Source organism: Pogona vitticeps, chromosome 1 (assembly GCF_051106095.1).
Source record: "Pogona vitticeps strain Pit_001003342236 chromosome 1, PviZW2.1, whole genome shotgun sequence".
NCBI classification, from domain to species: Eukaryota; Metazoa; Chordata; class Lepidosauria; order Squamata; family Agamidae; genus Pogona; species Pogona vitticeps.
In genome coordinates this window covers 267,739,253-267,759,898 of record NC_135783.1, presented here as the reverse complement: position 1 = coordinate 267,759,898, position 20,646 = coordinate 267,739,253, and the positions used below count along the sequence as shown (strand labels likewise).

Sequence of the window (20,646 nt, the reverse complement as noted above, 5' to 3'; positions counted from 1 at the left end):
ACCTCCAGCTTCCCAAAGTTCATAGATCTTCCATTCCAGGTTCCTATGCAGTATTTTTCTTTGCAGCATTGGACTTTCCTTTCACTTCCAGGCACGTCCACAGCTGAGCGTCCTTTCGGCTTTGGCCCAGCCACTTCATTAGCTCTGAAGCTACTTGTACTTGTCCTCCGCTCTTCCTCAGTAGCATGTTGGACGCCTTCCGACCTGAGGGTCCCATCTTCCAGCGTCATATCTTTTAGCCTTTTGTTTCTGATCATGGGGCATTCTTGGCAGAGATACTGGAGTGGCATTGCCAGTTCCTACTCCAGGTGGATTGCGTTTAGTCGGAACTCTCCACTATGTCCTGTCCGTCTTGGGTGTCCCTGCACGGCATAGCCCATAGCTTTTCTGAATTACTCAAGCCCCTTCGCCACGACAAGGCAACAATCCATGAAGGGGCAATAGATTCTAGTCACTGACTAACTTTTATGTGATGAAGATGGCAAAGCACTGCACATTTTTGTTTTATATGTGTAAAAGACAAAATCATTATCAATTTTTGCTCCATGGCAGAAAGAACTGCCTGCAACCTGGCTTCATATAAAACTGCCTCCATTGTGGACTTATTTTCCAACTATATCCCATCACACTGTTGAAAATTTTGTAACTCTACATTGTGAGGGTTCAACTTTGGGCTCCCTACTTGCTTCAAAGAAATCAGGAGATTTTTGTTGTTTCAACACAGGTAAAATATTTACTGGAGTATTTAAAAAGTAACAAGTGTCCATAACATGATTCCAATGCTTTTCTCCTTCCGACAATGGGTCTTGAAGGGGTTTCCAGTCATCATTAAGGAATGGGTTTCTCTCACAGGTATTCCATGGACCCGGCCAATTTGTAAAGACATTGGCGGCTATGTTCTGTCCTAACAAGGGCATGGTTTCATCATCCTGGCTGTCATTCCACAATGGGCGTCCTTTGGGTGCTGGGTCCTTCCAGGGTCCTCCCTGTAACCCTACCTCCTCATCTCGTTTATCCTCCATTTTAACCTTTCTTTCCTTTCTCTCTCAACTTTCTCCTTTTCTTCTCTCAGCCTCTTTCTCCACTCTTGCCTTGGCCTCTCCCCAATATGAAGGTCTGGGTGGTACGTCTCTTCTCCTCATATAATCAGCCTCTTCCTTGGGCACTCCTAACCTCTCCCATGCCCCAGTCTAGAGATCCTCCATCCATACCCACTCCCAGCCTGGTGGTAACTGACCTTCCTTTCTTTTTATCTCCGCTGTTCCCGCCTCAAACTCCACCCTCTTCTTCCGGTCTTTTCCCAATGTTTCTCCCTGAGCCTCTTCGAAAGCCACCCTTTGTATCTCTCTTTCTAGCCCGTCTGTTTCTGTCTGCTTTTTGGGCACTGTGATAGGTTACGTTTGTATCTCCTTCTCTTCGGTACGGAGGAGGGACAGCTCTCCACTGAGTGGGATATCTCTCTTGTTTCTTGTCTCACATACATTGATATTCCAAGATCTTTGGGTTAAGTGTATGACTTTTTAAAAAATCTCTCCAAGAGCTTCTCAATAAGTTTTTTTAAAAAAAAAAGTTTTGAACCTAATAATACAGACAAAATGCTACATTTTGTCAGCCTCCGAAAAGTCAATAAAGAGCATGATTTCTAAATAGATCAATCATACCTCTTTCTATAAGTCTCTGGGAAAATCACAAACACTTCCATTGTCTTAAAAACTTCAGAAGCAAAAGTTAATTTGAGAAGAGTTATCTACACATTTCTTGAAAGGCTGATCCAAATGTTAATACAGACAGAACATCAACATAGGCAACAGGGTGGATAAAAATCACAATTTGAATAAAAATCATTTTAAAATTCAAACTGTGAACAAATCTGATTTTTTAAAATTTAAATCATGATGTAAATCAATTCTACCCTGATAGGTAACCCTACTCTCGGTGGCTGGTAGACTGGAGCAGCACATCTGAGTTAGTCTCATGTATGCATCTACACATGTAGGAATGGCTCAATAGGAGCAAAACAATTTCATGTCGTCAAACAACACAGGTTCTATAAACAGTTTAGTATCAACTGACTTGTTTCACCCAACGCGTCCCCTTAATGTTTCACCCAGCTTTTCTGAAATGAGCATTGCCATGTTTCTGGCTGCTTCTATTCCCACCCAGAACAGAAGATACGTGCTTTGACAAAAGTCAATGAAAAATTCAGTGAGTGAATGGCAGCACTTTGTCTATAGAAAAGGAGAAAAACTGATTCTACATATCTTGAAGTAAAACATGTTACCACCATGGCAGAAACTGCTTGTTCAAGTTTGCAGTTCTTCATCTTGGAACTTTACTTTAACTACACATAACTTCAACATCTTTCTCTGTTTGTTCTGTGCCATCAAGCTGGCACCAACATATACTCGTAGTGACTCTAATAGGCTTTCACGGTAAGTGAGATATTTAAGGAGTGGTTTTACCAGTTCTACTCCACCAGTGAGTTCCCATGGCTGAGCAGGAATTTGAACCCTATTCTCCAGAGTCCCAGTCCATCACTTTATCCACTACACTACACTGAGAATCTAGCCAATATTATTTGTGGATTTTTCTGTTTCCCATTCAATAAATGCTGTATCACTAGCCTCTTAGACCTCCATGAGTTCAACACTGAAGGTGCCAAAATACTCTACTTGCCCCCAAACACACGTTTTTTTTTTCTGGATAGCTTGGGTAAACAGAATGATTTTGGATTTCATGACAAATGTTTGCCATTTTCCACCCTGAAGGCTTGGTATGACTACTCTCGGTTGAATGGAGTTTACAACTAGAGCATTTGTTTCTTTCTAAACTTGGTCCAGCAGCATTAGTGCCTTGGAGTCTCCTACACATTTGGAAATCGGTCCAGAAAAAGAAGCTCACATCATTTATTCAGAAAATAGGTTAAATGCATGTGCACAGATGCTAATCAAATTCATTGGTCCTGTGTGTACTGTACTTTAAGAAAAAGAGAGAGAAAACAAGACAAAGCTACCAACTCCATTGCAGCTTCGCACTAAGTATACTTAGGACTTCAGTCTTAAGTAAGCTTACTGCTGCATGTCTATATTGATTAGCTCACATCTGCTGTCATTTTACTGAAGCAAAAATAAAAAAAATCAATACTACTTAGGCGATGTTTTAGGCACCTGTTAGAAAGTTTCAATGAAACCAGCACATGTAATGTTGCAAAAGGGAGGTGGAAAAGTGGCATTCAAATCAAAGGATTTGCTGTTGAATAAACATACACAGAATTGGGCTATCAATGTATGACTAGGTTGTGAATAAGCTTCAGTGAACTGTGAATGGAGTTACAAGAGCTTTAGAATAGGATATGTCATTCACAGGCAATAGTGTTTGCTCTAGGAGTAGCCTATTGGCATCATTCCTACTAGAAATTACCCCAACACACTACAATGTGGCATCAAACCAATATCACAAGCTGTTCCAGCTTCTGCAGCTGACCTGGAAACATCTCAGATGTTACGACTCTAAATACCAAGCTTCTCAAATAGCAGGAGACTGGAAAGGTTACTAAATCTGTGTATGGCAACTAAGAGACATTGCAGTTGCATATGAAAAAAGATTACTGGAAATAGCTTGTTATTTTAAAGTAATCTTTTAGGACACAATTAATGCAACATTACACACTGATAAGAAAAGGGGGGAATGAGGGAGAATTTATCAACTATTTTTACAGTTTTACACATTTTTGGCTCCAACGTTAAAGATTTTACAGAGTTCAATGCCAATTTCAAGTATTATTTGTCACTCAAAGCACTGCTAAGGAGATGACGTTCTCCCACAGATTTACAGCATAGGTCAGAAACATGCTTGTTCTACTTTTAGTATCCTAGATATTATGCTACTGATCCACAATTATCATATAGTGGCTGATTTATGTTTCTCACTATAAACTGAATAAATACTGTATCACAAAGTTCCAAACAGAACCATACCTATCTCTGAATATGACTTCTTGCCCAAGTACCTCAACCTTCCACCAACTATTTACAAACACATTAGAAAAATACAACAAAAATACAGATTCTTTCACTGAACATTAAGAAGCTGGCTTATAGCAACTCATGCTTTAACAATCTAGCCTAGTCTGTCTAATTTGGCTAGGAGGTCTTGAAAGAACTTCGGCACACTTTTTTTTCAGTCCTGCAGCTACTACCATTCCATTTATTAAACCAGTAGCTTCCCACGTTCCACAGAAGCTCATCATGCACTACAGCATGTTGTTATATGCCATTGAGTCAGAACCAACTTACAGTGATCCAAATAGGGCTTTCAAAGTAAGTTAGACATTTAAGGAGTGGTTTTACCAGTTCCACACCCCCAGCGAGTTTCCATGGCTAAGTGGGGATTTTTACCCAGGCCTCTGAGTCCTAACCCATCACACTATCCAGTACAACACACTGGGTAGGTATCTCAGTATACAGTACATACATTTAATTAGTAAGATGTCAACATGCTTAATTCAACCTCCCAGAACTGTGGTTAACACCATATATAGCTCATGGCCCAAGCAGGTGGCGGTCTCCCCCCAAATCATGGGATGAGCTTCCTGCTCAGTCCATGAGCTGCCTATGAAGAAATCCACCTTCCAAGCAGGATTAGTGCACTTGCACAATCAGCATACTTTCTTTATCAGAACAACTAACTGCAGGCATTTTCTTAACCAAAATGCTATCTTTGAATGATGACATGATTGGTTACTATGTCAGATAGAAGATAGGTACTACTATGCCAAATGCTTTGTCTATGGGGTCATGTACTACATCATTGGTGCCAATATATTGTGTGTTAGCAGTATTCAACACTCCGTAAAGCAAATTAAAAAAAAACAGAAGTGCCCCAAACAAAAAAAAATGTTAATGATGAAACTGGACCTCAAATCAGCTCCAAATTTGGCATGTATGTAACAGAAAGTCTGCTCTTTCTCTGTGCTAAATGTGGGGACATTTCGGCAAAGGATTTTGGAGTTATGGTTTTTTAAAACAGAAAATAGCACTGTTTAACTCCTGTGCAGAAACAGATCTTCTAAGAATTCTGATATTTGCATAACACAGCATTCTGGCCAATCAGAATGGGTCTCCAATTTCCCCCAAGAACAGGTGCCTGTCACTTTTAACTCTGCCATGGCCTTCAGTGTGAAAGAAAGAAGGCATGGTGTGATGAAGGAGAGTCTCCTATTATGGGGTGTTATGGGCAGAGCTCGGGGAAAATTGCTTCTTCGACCTAAGACTTCCAGAATTCCCCCTCCACCATAGTTAACATCAGGCTTTTACTCAGAAATATATCCACTTTTGATACCCAGTGTGGTGTAGTGAGCAGAATATACTTAAAGAAGTCTGAATTTGAATCCTTAATGAGCCATGGAAACTCACGGGGGGGGGGGCGGCGTAAAAGTGGTAAAACCACTTCATAAATATTTCACTTACCTTGAAAGTCTTATTAGGGTCACTTTAAGCTGATTCCAATTTAGGATTTTTATATGGTTTGGCTGATCCATTCAAAACTGATCTACTATAGTATGGGTAACAGTTGAATACAGAACTACCATATTTTCCCAAAAATAAGGCAGGGTCTTATATTAATTTTTGCTCCAAAAATGCACTAGGGCTTATTTTCAGGGGATGTTTTATTTACAGTCATGTCATTTTCTGGTTGCTGCACAATGGTGGACGGCAGGGTTTCACTTAACTGGGGCTTATTTTGGGGGTAGGGCTTATATTACAAGCATCCTGGAAAATCATACTTGGACTTAATTTTCCGCTTAGGTCTAATATTTGATAAACATGGTATGTCCCCAGATTTGCTACCTTGCTGGTCCATCTTAATGCCTCTTCCTGATTCTGGAAGTCTCTCCCAAAGGAGGCTAGGCAGGCCCTTTCTTTCCTGTCCTTCCGTAAACTAGCTGTTTATGTCTTGGGGTATTGCATTCATTTATCCCTTTAGTATTACATGCTCATTGTTAATAATCTATAATACTATCTCAATTGTTGTAAGCCACTCGGGGTCTTTTTAAAGGTAAAAGGTGAGCTAAAATATTTTAAATAATTAAATATATAAATGAACTACTTTTTGTTTTGTGACTGGTGATGATCTCAAAGCAAATTTTACCCTGTTTACTTGTAAGTAAAGAGACAGAAGCAGCAGCAGCCAAGGACAGCTGCAGCATGAGGAGAGAAGGGATTAAGGTTAGGGAGACAGAAAGGAGGTAAACCTTCCCCCACACCTTTCTCACTCTATATGAGTTACTGGCTTCCAAAATGTCCAATCAATAAGATCTTTGGTCAGATCCTGAAAACCAACAGCATCTCACATTGGGTTCTCCTCTCCTCCTGCTCCTCCTACCCCTTCTTAGCAATATTGTCTTTTTCCATTAAGTTCTACTCAGATCTTGGAAGCTGACACCTGTTCTTTCCTTTACTGAGTCCATCTCATGAAGGGAACATTTACAGATGACTAACATGTACTGTATATTTCTTTTCAATACCTAAATTGTGTTGGAGGTACAGTATATGATGTACCTGATGTTGCTCATGTTTTTTGCTAGACAGACCAAGATTTTAAAAGTATGTTTTTTCCCCTTGAGCTACGACCATAACAGCTTTTATGGAGACATATGGTATGTCCCCAGGTTTGCTATCCTGCTGGTCCATCTACTGCCTTTCCCAAATTCTGGAAGTCTCTCCCACAGGAGGATAGGCAGGCCCATCTTTCCTGTCCTTCCATAAGCAAGCTGTTAATGTTTTTGGGTATTGTATCCATTGATCCCTTTAGTATTACATGCTCATTGTTAATAATCTATAATTAGATTTAGATTAGACATCCTTCAGTCTCGAGAGACTATGGTAATGTGCTCTGAATGGAGGACTTGGAACAGCTTCTAGTGTGGCTGAGAAGGCCAATTCAAGAGTGACAATTCCTTCCACACTGGAAACAAAGTCTGTCTCTTGTTCAGCTCCCTGATTTTGTTGCTTTCGTGACTGCCTCTTTGCCTCGACCTGTTGGACAAGTGTCTTTTCAAATTGGGAGAGGCCATGATGTACCGCCTGCCTCCAGGCTGAATGCTCAGATGTCAGAGTTTCCCATCTGTTGATGTCCATTCCTAAGGCCTTCAGATCCCGCTTGCAGATATCCTTGTATCGCAGCTGTGCTCTCACTCAGAGGAGATTTCCATGCACTAATTCTCCATACAGGAGATCTTTTGGAATCTGACCACCAGCCATTCTCACAACATGCCCAAGCCAACATAGACGTCACTGTTTCAGTGATGTATACATGCTAAAAATTCCAGCTCATTCTAGGACTACTCTGTTTGGAACTTTGAATAATCTATAATACTGTCGTTTAATTGTTGTAAGCCACTCTGTGTCTTTTTAAAGGTAAAAGGTGAGCTAGATCTTCCTCTTTTCCTTCTGCTCCACTGCACTTTTCCAAGCAATATAGTCTATTCCAGTCACTTCTGTATTTCCGTTATATGTGTGTAGTAGGATAGGCTCATTTTTATTCATTTTTGCTCAACTGAGAGTTCAGGATTATCTTGATTGAGCACTCACTTTTCTGCTTTTCTGGCTGTCTTTTGTATCTGTACAAACACATTTCAAATGACTTGATTTTTGTCTCTGCGTTTCACTTCCTTTCAAATAGTATAGATGATTCTGGTCTTGGTTTCCACCTACATTCTTTGATAACTCCAACCTCTTCCTTTTTTTATTATTTCAAAAAACAAAGGGATATGTTGGAAAACATGCACACAACATGTCCATAGAGGTTTTGGTCCAATACAGCTTCTCTTCCTCAGCTTCCCTAATGAAAGAAATTAAAACTGAAAAATAGCTTCCGAGTCTGCATTTGATGGAGCAGGAATGGCAAAATTAGTTTAAACAAGAGATTAAACCATGTGCATGCTTCCCCATTGTATGTGCTGTATATCTTTGCTTCCCCATTTCATTAAGTCCAAAACAGCCCTTCAAAATATTTTGGCACATAGGGACTATAGGCTCATCTAAGTAGTTCTCACTTCTCTTCTCCAGTAATCATAGTACAGATCATATGCTCATCTTCTGGAATCCTCTACCACTGGGTAATTCTATATGAGGGAAATTTCTGATTGAATTTGTTGGTAGCACATGTATATTTAAACTCCCCTTTTAAAAAGCCAAGATATTCAATTCTTTTAAAAAATAGTTTATGAATGTGGGATATTAGACTTCTGTACCCATGATTTAAAAAGCCAGGAAATGGCCCAATATTGCTACGCAATATTGGTCCCATGTTGCCAGCATGGAAAAGGTTGCCAAGCTTTACCTAGCTATTCCACCTAATTTTGTGTCATCCACAAATTTGATTAGCATTCCTTGTATCCCCTGAACTGGGCCCTGGACTGAGCCTGGGGGTACCCCACTTGTTACCTTCTCTCAGTGTGAAAAGGAGCCATTAATTATCACCCTCTAAATAAGATTCTGTAGCCAACTGTGTCAGTTGTTCTATCCAGCCCACACCTAGTTAATTTGCTAATCAGAATATCATGGGGCACTTTGTAAAAAACTTTGCTGAAGTCAAGAAATATGACACCTACAGCATTCCCTCTGTCTATCAGGGAGGCTACCCAATCAAAAACTGAGATCAGATAAGTCTGGCAGAATTTGTTTTTGACAAATCCGCGTTGGCTTCAAGTTATTACTGCTTTGTTTTCTAGGTGTTTGCATAGTGACTGCTTTATAATCTGTTTCAGAATTTTCCCTGGAACCGCTGTCAGGCTGACTGGTTTGCAGTTCCCAGGTTCCTCCTTTTTTGCCCTTTTTGTAGATAGGGACAGCATTAGCCCTCCTCCGGTCATCTGGAACCTCTCCCATTTTCCTATGATTTCAAGAAAATAATAGACAGTGGGTACTGAGAGCTCTTCAGTCAGCTACTTCAAAACTCTTGGAAGCAGTCCATCTGGCCCTGGAGATTTGAATTTATTCAAGGTAATATGGTATTCCTTGACTATTTGTTTATCAATCTCCAGCTGCAATCTTGTTCCCTCCTCCTGCACTTCACATTTGTCTGGTCGTAGCATGTCCTTTGGGAAAAGACTGAGCTAAAATAGGAAATGAGCACTCCTTTTCTATGTCTTCTGTTATCATTTTTTCCATCTGGATTGAGTAGCTGAGCCACTGGATTGTTTGTTTGTTTGTTTTGGTCTTTTGCTACACACATACCTGAGGAATACTTTTTCTATGCTTTTAGTGTCTCTAGCTAGCCTCAGCTCATTCTCAGCTTTGCCCTCCTAATGCCATCCCTGCAGTTCCTCCCTACTTTGTGGCCTGCCCTTCCTTCCACTTCCACATATGTTCTTTTTTGTTTTCAGGTCCTTTCTGAACTTATTGTGAAGTCACACTGGCCTTTTTAATTTTTTTAATTTTAAAAATATTTATTTATTTATTTATTTATTTATTTATTTATTTAGTTAGTTAGTTAGTTAGTTAGTTAGTTAGTTAGTTAGTTAGTTAGTTAGTTAGTTAGTTAGTTTGCTGTCTTCAACCTTTTTTCTTGTTGGATTTGTTTGTAGTTGTGTCTTTAGCATTTCCTTTTTTAGAAGCTCCCACCCTTCAAGCCCTATAAGGGAAGAGTGAAAGAAATGGACATGTTTAGCCTTCAGAAAAGGGGAGATATGCTAACATTTTTCAAATGCTTGAAAGGCTATCATACAGAGGACAGGTAGATCTCTTTTTAATCATCCCAGAGTACAGGACATGCAACAATTGGTTCAAGTTACAGGAAGCCAGGTGGGAAGTGGTGGCGCTGCGGGTTAAACCACAGAAGTCTCTGTGCTGCAAGATCAGAAGACCTGCAGTCATAAGATTGAATCCACATGACGGAGTGAGCCCCCATCACTTGTCCCAGCTCCTGCCAACCTAGCAGTTCAAAAGCATGCAAAATGCAAAATCCGAGTAGATAAATAGTTACCACCACGGTGGGAAGGTAACGGTGTTCCGCGTCTAGTTGGACTGGCCACATGACCACGGAAGATAGTCTTCAGACAAACACTAGCTCTATGGGTTGGAAACGGAGATGAGCACCGCCCCCTAGAGCTGGACACAACTGGACAAATTGTCAAGGGGAAACTTTATCTTTACAGGAAGCCAGATTTTGGTTGAATAACAGGAAAAACTTCCTAAGCCCTTAGATAAGTATGGTAATGGAATCAATTATCTCAAGAGGTGTTGAGTGCACCACCACTGGAGGCATTCAAGAGAAATTTCAACAACCACCACCTTGTAGTAGATATCCTTTGATTTGTATTCCTGCACTGCACATGAGGTTGGACTCGATGGCCTTATATGATTTTTGGACTCCATTTCTTGCTAGGATCGCCTGCCACAGGATTTTACATATCCTTCTTCTGAGATCACTAAAATTTACTCTTTTAAAATCTAGCATATATGTGTGGCTATGCTCTGTTTTTGTTTCCTTTGAAATCAAGAATTCTAGTACAACATGGTCACTCTTGCCCAGAATTCTCCTTACTGTCACTTCCTCCACCAAGTCATCTCTATTGGTTAGAATCAAGTCAAGGATAACTAGTCCTCTAGTTTCTTTCTCTACTTTTTGTAGGAGAAATTTATAAGCCACAGAAGGCAGGAATTTCTTGGAAGGGCCATACTTGGTAGAACGTGCCTCCCTATCAGAATAATTGAAATCCCATCACTACTATGTCATGTCTCTTTGAAATGCTTGCAAATTGTTTTTCAAAAATTTCATCCACATCCTCTCCTTGATTGAGCAGTTGGTAATAAATTCCAACGGCCGTGCTTCTTTTGTTTTTCACCCCAACTACACTGATCCAGATGCTTTCAATGGGATAGCCAATCTCCTCCTCCTGTATTTCTCTACAGGAATATGTATTTTCTTTTTTACATATACTGAAACTCCACCTGTCTTTCTATTCTTTCTGAACAATCTATATCCTTCAATTGCTGTATTCCAGACATAGGAGTGATCCCACCAAGTTTCAGTTATTTTGGTCCAACAGTTTGGTCATTGTATTGGTTACACCACACTGGGTATCCTTTGACTGCTACAGTATACTTTTATAACAAAGCAATTTGATTTATAGATGTGATGTTATAGTTTCGGCCTATAAGGCACAGTAACATTTTATGAACATCTGGTGAAGCATGCTTTCAGACCTTTAGTTCTGTGCTCAAAACCCTCTAAACATGACTGACGTGTTTTGATGGCAGCACATGCCCCATATAATCACAAATCTCACCAAAGCACAGTTTTAACAACATTAACCATCTCTTTCAGAAAGAATCCAAAGACAGGGAAAAAAAACCCCAGCCTTCCTCAGTCTGGTACCACTGAGGTGTAACAGATTAAAATCCTTTAAGTCTCCACTGCCATGCTATTGTCTAACACAATTGGAGGGCACAGGGTTGGGGAATCTGATATAAAGAGAGGTATTCTACAGCACACCACAAAACAAACTCTAACTCTTTCCAAGCCAGAAACATTTTTAAAGCACTGCAATTTATTCTTCTATATGTGTTTAGTCTAAAATTGAGGTAAAACAGGCAGAAAATTTAACACCTTTACAGTTGTATTTGTATTTTGTTTTAATTATTATTTATGGCTGTAACCCAGAATCCATGCTTATTTTAAATCAAATAAATGTATTTTTTTAGGATGAGTGTCACTGTACAGTAAAAAAAAATCCTAGTCAAAGTGCTTGGATACTTTTGGATTTGTATACCATTCCTGAACACAATTTCTTGAAAATAGTTGCCACTGATAATAACAAATGCATGAATATCTAAAATTATCAGTTTGTAACACCATGCACACACACCTGCTTTTCTGCATGGTATTCAGACATCCCCCCTAAATGTAATGTTTTTGTTGCAGAATACTATGTTTTCTTGGTACTCAAACCACAATATTTTATTGCTGGGAAAATGTTCTTCCTCCAAGCAAGCACACTTATTGCTATTGTGAGTGCTATGTGGGATGTGGTTGTATGAGTATGGTGGGCACTTACCAGATTTTGCCTGTGGCATAAGTGACGAGACACAATGCCTTCTGCCCCATAACCCTGCTATTTACAGAACAACATTTTTATAAATGCAGGCACTTTGTGGTCATGAATTCCTTGCCATGTTAGCACAGCACTAGAAGACTGATTAAGCATTAGTTGGCTTCCTATTTAAAGTTCAACACTGCACCCACTTTTATTGACTTATCCCACAGAACTTTGTCACTGGATGATCCTTAACTTACACTTTTTAATCAGCACAATCATATACATTTTTCCTGAGTTCCTCCAAATTCAGTGGGATAAGTAAATGTCCACAGATTTACAATTTTACATTTCTTGCTAAATGTGTGTGTCCTGTTTTGAAATGCTAAAGAACTCATCTAGCTTTGCATACAAAATGTAAATACCCATATGAACACCACCAATTTTACCCCATCTGTAAACTAAAGATATCACTTCCGTAATGTTGCATAAGGACTACCAGGAAAAGTGTTTTGTTCATTTGCTCTTATTTTAAACACTTAAGTAAGTTCTTAGTTCCAAGTAAAGCTGATTTTTTTCATACTAATTTGGATGTAATTTTGACCAAGAGACTTTGTAGAATCTCAGCAGTGCTTTAATAAGTTGCAGCTACTTGAGTGTGCTTCATTCTATATAAATACCTCACAAACAATATTATAAAAGAACCTAACTTCAATTGTGTGTGCTTGCTTGGAGGAAGAACACTTTCCCTGGAAAGTGTGAAGGCAAGAGGAAAAGGGGACAACAGAGGACGAGATGGTTGGACAGTCTCACCAAAGCTACCAACATGAATTTGACCATGGAGGCAGTGGGAGACAGGAGGGCCTGGCGTGCTCTGGTCCATGGGGTTATAAAGAGTCAGACATGACAAGGATTAAACAACAACAACTTTAATTGCTACATTGCCTCTTTGATGATAAACAGAATTTCTCTTTCTCTCTCTGGACAAACAGAATATTACAGAAAGAAGAAAATATCACAGCATCCTCCAAATCTTGCAGGTTTAGCCTCTGGAAAGAAATCTCAAGCCTATTCCATGACCTGATGTGTACTCTCATTTACTGCATAATCACTCTTCCTAGTTCAACTAATCATCTACCAAAACAACCTCTTGGATCTTCTGCAGTTACCTTTAAAAAGCTCATATATGTGCACATGAAGGACAGCATGAATGATCTAAAATAAGACAGAGAACCCGGGTCATTGTGTTTATGTACCACATGCAAAGTTACCTATAATTCAACTACTTGAATTAGAAAATATCAGCTTTTAATTTTTTTAATTGAAGTAAATATAGAGCCCCACAATTATGTCAGCATATATTTCTAAAATGCAGAAGAACTTGTAGATTTATGAAAGTAAGAACACATGTTAATACACTTTGCAAAGCAGAGTTATGAATTAGGAAGTTCACCATTCAGATATCCTGGCCATAAAATCAGAGAATTAGGCAGACTACTCTTTTTAGTTTCCAATTAATCTGCAACACAGTAATAATAAAAAATACAAGATAAGGAATGTGAGAACTGCTGAGCTGATGTGACATAAAGCACTTTGAACACGCCTTAGGATACTTCACAAATGCTAAATATTAAAAATATTAATTTAATGCTACTTCCTTTACCAGTGCAAATACTCCCCTCCCCCCGAAAAACAATTCAGAATGAGCTAGAAATTAAATCCTGGGAAATTCTAAATCAATTTTAAAATAGCCTGAAATATTTTTAAAATACTGTTTTCTGTTTTATATCTTATTCAAAATATTAAGCAGATACAAATGCTGTCTTTTATTTATAAGCCAAACCTCAGTTCAGGTATGTTACTTGGAAAAGAAAATAGGCAAATTACCAAAAATTAAGATGCAAAGTGAACATATTTTCTCAATGTTAGAGAAATGACTATGGGCTATAAAAAAGCAAAACAGGAACTACACCAGCGAATCACAAACAAATCACAGAGTGGTCGAAATGTCTAGATAGGCGGGGTATAAATAAAATAAAATTAAATAAATAAATAAATAAATAAATAAATAAATAAATAAAAAATGAGCTGCAATACCATGTCTGTATAGCTATGACCCATCCTGGCTTTAGAGATTATGGTCAGGCATTTTTACCTGCTAGCTATTTCAATATTTTGACCCTTCCAAAATATAGAAAAGCTTCTACATTAGCAAAGTTTAATGAACTACCTTCAGTCCTGCTGGAAGGCAGATACAAGAACATTCCCTATGAAGAGCGCTTATGTCCTTGTGAGGATGGCGTGGTGGAGACGGTTGGCCATGTTCTGTTGTATTGCTCCTTCTATACTGGTATCCGTGACACTTTTATTCGTCCAATTTTGCAAAGCATCCCCAGTAGAGATGATGAGTACTATACATGTTATCTGCTGGCAGACCAATGTCCATCAGTAACGATCAAAGTGGCCAGCTTCTGTGCAGCAGCACTAGTCTGCAGGCGAGAAATGGTGCCTTAATCCTGTAGATATATACATGTATGTATGCATATATGAATATGTATGAACTGGGGGTAGGGGTAAACTCCTAACAATTATTTATGGAATTTGTTCCCCTAAGAGTCTGCTGCACATAATGTATATTATAGCTGTATTGGTTCTGTTTATTCTTGTGCGGTTGTTCTGTGTTATTCACATCTGATCTGTTGATCATAATAAAGTATTCAGGAGAAATGACTAACTTATCTATTACTGACACAGCCAAATAGAACCAAAATCCCCCAAAAAACATGTAACATATTTCTATTGCATGAATAGCAATGCATACAACATCTGATTTGCAATGCAGATTAACATGTATAAATATTTGGCTGTGATCTTAAGCAAACATACAAGTGAGTAAACACCAATGAATATAGTGAGACTTGCTTCCAAACAACCACTGAAGATAATTGTGCACTCACACAACATTACAATGAAAGTTTATTCAGTACAGTAACTGTATAATAATTTGTCCAGAAGTTTAGAAAGTTTTTGCCTTCTTTTGGCTCCAGCACTGAAATGTCCTCTCCAAAAGCTCTCTATTTAACACTGTAGTTCATCAGGAATGTCTTTTTGTCTTTTGTACACCAAAGGTCATTCAGATTTTCTTTAAACATTAAGCAGAGTGATCCTCTTACACTAAAAGACCACCACCAACTATTTCATCACTACATATCAAGCAAGATAGCAAAGTTATATTAAAGGAGTAATGGGGCAATCCTTAAAATGAGGACACGTGTAACAAGCCTTTTAGAAGCATAGATATGCTTAATGAATACTCATTCAGTAAGGACAAGGAAAAACACAAGACATTGATGCTTAAGCCAGCATCTAGTTGAGATTTATGAGCTAAACAACCCCCCATTTAATGCAATATCAAACTATTTACCATGCTCACAAACCTAAGTTAGAAAAGAACATAGTGAAAAGTACACGCAAGACCTTCCTTCATTAAAAAAAAAAAACACATCATCATCCAAAAAATGGGGCCAATTGTCTTTGTGTGATTAATGGAAGCTAATGTAATCAGGACTTTTCCCCCAGTAAACAATACTTCCTCTCCATTCACCTTTTTTCTCCCAGACAATGATTAGACTTGCATCCACTATGTGAAAAACTAATACATAGTATTAACTGTGTCTGTACAGCAAATAGGTCAGCCAAGTGTGGTTTTAATCAAGACTAGGGTACCAACAACTTTCTTTCCGATTTTTAAAAAACAATGGCGCTGCGATGGAATATGAATTATATTCCATGCTGGAAAGGATGTAAGAACTACCACAGAACTGACAGGACAAGTCTTTGTTCTTTTCTCTTTTTTAAAGGGACAACTCTGGGTAAACAGGCTCAGCTCCTGCTCTCTCTACCTGAGAGGAAATTAATCTAATGCCATTTCCTTATCTTTCCTGAATGAGCACTCCAGCGACACAGCCTAGAAAGGCAAGGGAGGGAGAATGCAAACGTTAAGTGCAAACGAATGCACATAGACAGCCGGTCCCTTCTTTCCCCAGTCCAGAGGGACCATCTGAATGAACTGACCTAGAGACACCCACCCCCCTCCTCCTTCCCGCTTCCCCTTCTTCCAGAGAATAAAAGTCTCTCCCTATCCGGAAGGGTCGGCTATCGCTCCTTTAGGATGGAGGCATCGCCTGTGGGATAAAGTCAGCCGTATGAATGTACACACGCGTGTTGGCATACGCACAGCTACACAACCCAAGTACTGTATCTTCGCTCTCTCACTCACACACACACACACACACCAGCCCCCTTTTCCGCCCACCTGTACAGGGACAACACAGAAGCAATGTGCAGCGCAGAGGAAAGGCACCCCGCTCTAGCTCGCTCGCTCTCAAACCCTGACGGGGACCCGCGGGGGCTCCCCTTTCCCACGGCCCGCCCCACAGGAATTCCCCCTTGCCTGCAACGGCTCATGAAGCAGGGATCTCCTCCTCCACGGTCTCCTCTCTCACCCTTTCCCTCCGTCGCCGTCGTCGTCACTGCCACCGCCCCTGCCTGCCTGCCTGCCTCCCTTCCCCAACCGGGCTGCGCCCCCCCCCCCGCCCAGCACCTCCGTTCCTCACCGTATGGAGAAGGGCGCGCGCGGGGGGGTCACAGGCACTGGCCCCCCACAGCTGTAGCGAAAGGATCGACGCCCGGTGCAAGCAGACCCTGTACCTGACCTACTTTCCGCCTGGCTTGCCACTGAACGTCGCACCACTAACCTACTTTCCAGCCAATGGCTTCTCCCCCCGCACCGAGACGCTGCCCGCCTCCTGGCCAATCGCAGAACACCTACCGGAGCCCCGCTGTCCAGTGGCCAACCAAAAGGGGGCCCAAAGGGCCCGCCTTCCACCCATGCCGACCAATCTGCACCGTCGGCCTCAGAGTGAAAGGAGTCGGGATGGGGATAACGCTCCCGCTTGCTTAAAGGACTCGAACAGGCAGGAAGGGAGGGCGTTAAGCGCGCGAAGGAGCGGGGCCGTGGAGAGAGGCGGGCGCGGGTGCGCGCGCGTCCTCGGGCCGTTCTTGCTGGCCTGTTGTTGCTCCTGCTGCTGCTAACGGTTGCATAAGGGCCTGTTTAGAGCGGGCGGGACCCGGATGTAGGTTTGCTGCGGCGCCGAGCTGAGCCCCAGTGTCCCCTGCGCGCGGTGCGCTCGTCAGAACCCGACCAGCCTGTGGGGGTGTCGGGAGAGCGGCGTCTCTTTTCCTGTTTGGCGCCTCTGGGCGTTTTATTTTCCTCCCGGGCGCCGGGTCTCGCGGGAAGGCCCCTTGAGATGTGTTTCCTCCTTGCCCTGTCGCCTGAGCTTCGGGAAGGAGGACCGTGCCCGGTACGTCCTGCTCGAGTCTTTATCCGTTTCTCCGAGCAACTGGCTGGCCTGAGGGGAAAAATCGTGCCGGAACAGGACGCGCGTCCTCTGAATAAATACTCTTTTCCTTCATTACCCAAGGAGTCGGGATACGTCAAGGCATTTGTAGGCGAAAAGACCGATCGGGGGTCCTACTGGAAGGTGTCGAGGGGCCTCGCGGTGGATTAGCGAGGATTTCTGACTTCCACGCCTCGAACAGTAACGACACCGAAACGGCTCCTTCTTCCGTCCTCGTCCTGCTAAAAGGAAGCAGCCTTGGGATACAAAGGGAGCCGGTTTTTCTATGGAAGGAGCCCGAGTGCCTTTCATTTCTGGTAGTCAGAATTCAAAAATCTTTAAATCAGGGCATGTATGTCTTCTGCATCAGTTCCAGTTCGAAAAAGCAAAGCTTTCAGGCAAGCCTAAAGTTTGGCCTTCGTCAAGTTTAATACTCTGATATGCTTCCTCACTCCAAAGTTTAAAGCCTACATTAGCCTCCACCCACTCCCTTCCTTGGGAGCACCTTTGCTGCTTTGGAGAACAGTCTGGGTGGTGTGGATCATTCTTCCTCTTTCCCATTCTGTTCTATAACAAATGTATCCAGCATCCAGCTTTGATACTACAGTATTTTAGAAAATTCCAGAGGACAACTTTTCTCATTTTCTCTTCTCCCCATTTAATTCAGTTCAAATACACCTAAATCAACATTGAAAAAGAAAAATGGAATGCAGACTTTTCAGAACTTGGAAAAGTTACTTTTTAAGGTGATAGTACCTGGGATCCCCCACCAACACTGGCCACTTTAGTCCAAAAATAACTTTTCCAAGCTCTGAAACTTCTTAACCAACTATTTGCTGACTATTGAACTTCCTTCACTTTTGTAATGAAGCAGGCCAGAAATGAGTTCACAACACAGATGGCAGAGGGCCCATTATTTGGGCCTTCCCCTATTAATTCATCTTGATGGGAAATGCTGTATAGGGTACATCTAGGGAAATGTGTATACTGAAGACAGGATCTGAAAGTATTAGATAAAAAGGATTACAATAGTGCCAATAGCAGGAGCTACTTTTTTAGAGCTCTGTACAGTGCTAAATTGAGGAAGTATCCTATAGCTGAAGCAGTGCTGATTTCAGCATCACACCCATAATATAAACTGCCTGCCAAGTTTGGGGAAGGAGGCACAAGAAAGACTTGTCAAGGTCAAGGGCCATGTCAGACCTGATGATGGTTCTATAGGAATTGAGCTCTACAAAGTAGGAGTCAAAATGTGGAGATAAGTTTAACAAAGGACCAAAAAGTCTGTAATTTTACAGATTGATTCCAACTAGAAATATTTACTATAGTAGAACAAAAAAGCATTGCTATTTTTCAGATAGAACCTCTCCTGTCTAAATTAAAATACTGGTGTCTTCAGGAAGGCATTTCTTAAAAAGCATAACTTTCATTGTAATATGAATAACATGGTACAGTGCATAGTTGTTCTTCAGGTTCTTAGCTCTTTGCTCTTGTACTATTTATCTTGTAGTCTGATATAATAGAATATAAGCAATACTTATTAGTAGAGGTCCCATTGGTAGATGGTTTGTGTACTGAGATGTATCCAACCACTTCCTGATAGGGTGGCACTTTGTGAAGGTATAGGTCCATCTTGGTCACTCAAGTAATCCTAGTGTCTTGGCGCACCTTCTATCAACTGAGACCACTAAGTCCATTGCAATCTTTCCTAGTCGGAGAGTCTTTTGCCATGCTCATCCTGTCAGGTCAGAAAGTCTGACTCTTAAACACCTTCCTAACAGCTCTATACATCTTTATAAACCTGTAGAGGGGAAAATCAGAAGCCTATATTCATCAAAGCTGGCATTTATATGTAAAAGGGTTAATTCCCATATGAACCAAATAACCTTTCCCACTGATATCAAAATTTATCTGGGTATCAATTAAAATAAGTTGCTACATTGTTGGAATGATTTCAGGTAAAATCAACTTGCCTAATTCTACAAGTTTTATTGCTTGTATGCTCCATATGCACAAAAATACTTCAAGATTGTTGAAAACATGTAACTTTTTGATAAGGTACACATTTCAGTTGGATAAAAATCACTCTTGCATCTATGAAAAACTCTAGGCACAAAATCTAAGTCATGGAAAACACACCCTAGAGTCTTACAGCTGTGAAAACTTGCAAACAAAATACATTCATAAGCAAAATATAGACGCTACAGGCAGAACTTAAATCATGTTATGATGTTTTAAAATTTAAGATGGATAGATTCTAAAAACACCAGCGTTTTAGCCTTAAAAGGCACACTGAAAAGCAAAGAGTACATCTCTAAAATATATTATTAAAAATAAAAATCATTATAGCTTTGAACAATCATCAGCTTTAGCATATCTACATACACATGAAAATATTAGGTTTTTCTCATAAAGCCATTGTCATTTGCATCTATGGGGGAAATTTATGATGTCTTCGCTACTCTTGGCTGCTTTTTGGCATCTTCTGCCTGGTATTTTTGTTGTTAGTATCCAGTGTGTGTGGCACGTATGTGCCTCTTGCCTCCTAATATTTATATTCCTCTTGTTTGTTTACATTTACCTTTAGCTAGCAAACTAAATTTTGCTGGTGTAGTAAATTGCAATTCTCTATAAACAATGAGAAAAATTTAATGGAAATCCCAATTGCTTTTGCTAAGATTTTAAACTCATAAAGAAGCAAATCCTTGGTTTATGTTAACTTGTTTCCTTGTATCTGCTGTAATAGCAGATTAGTTCCATAGAATTGTACTTGGTGAACAAAATTCCAGGAGCATAATGTGCTGGTGAACAAATGTGATCAGTCGTCAAATTGCTCTATCCACATTTTAGAACTCTTAAGAGTTTCTGAATCCAGGAGGGTTTATTTTCTCAATGTTTTCTATTTTCCTATCATTTGTTTACACACAACACATTCAAGTGGCAGCTAGCTAGGAAAGAGATACTTCTGTACAGCAATGTACAGGTAATTTTAACTCGCCTTGTTGTCAGACTTTGATGGACAGTTGGCTGATTGTTTTGCTGTGACTTAGTATACAACTGTTCAAACCTCATTTTAAAAGCACAATGTACATTTTCAACTAACCTTTTTACACCCCCTTAATTATTTTGCCACTCTATACAAATAAAATTTAGAACCTCGACAATTCATGCCCCAATAACTTTGAAATAGGCATAGTTTTTTAAAAA

At 40.3% G+C, this 20,646-nt stretch overlaps 1 protein-coding gene across 1 annotated transcript in view; it reads right to left on the bottom strand.

Moving 5' to 3' along the window:
- Nucleotides 1-16,799, bottom strand: part of BMAL1 (basic helix-loop-helix ARNT like 1) — a 77,665-nt gene extending 60,866 nt beyond the window's left edge. The window contains exon 1 of the mRNA XM_020797204.3: nucleotides 16,657-16,799. The gene's annotated coding sequence lies outside the window, so the exon portion shown is untranslated. The remainder of the gene's footprint in view (nucleotides 1-16,656) is intronic.
- Nucleotides 16,800-20,646: the final 3,847 nt, after the last annotated feature.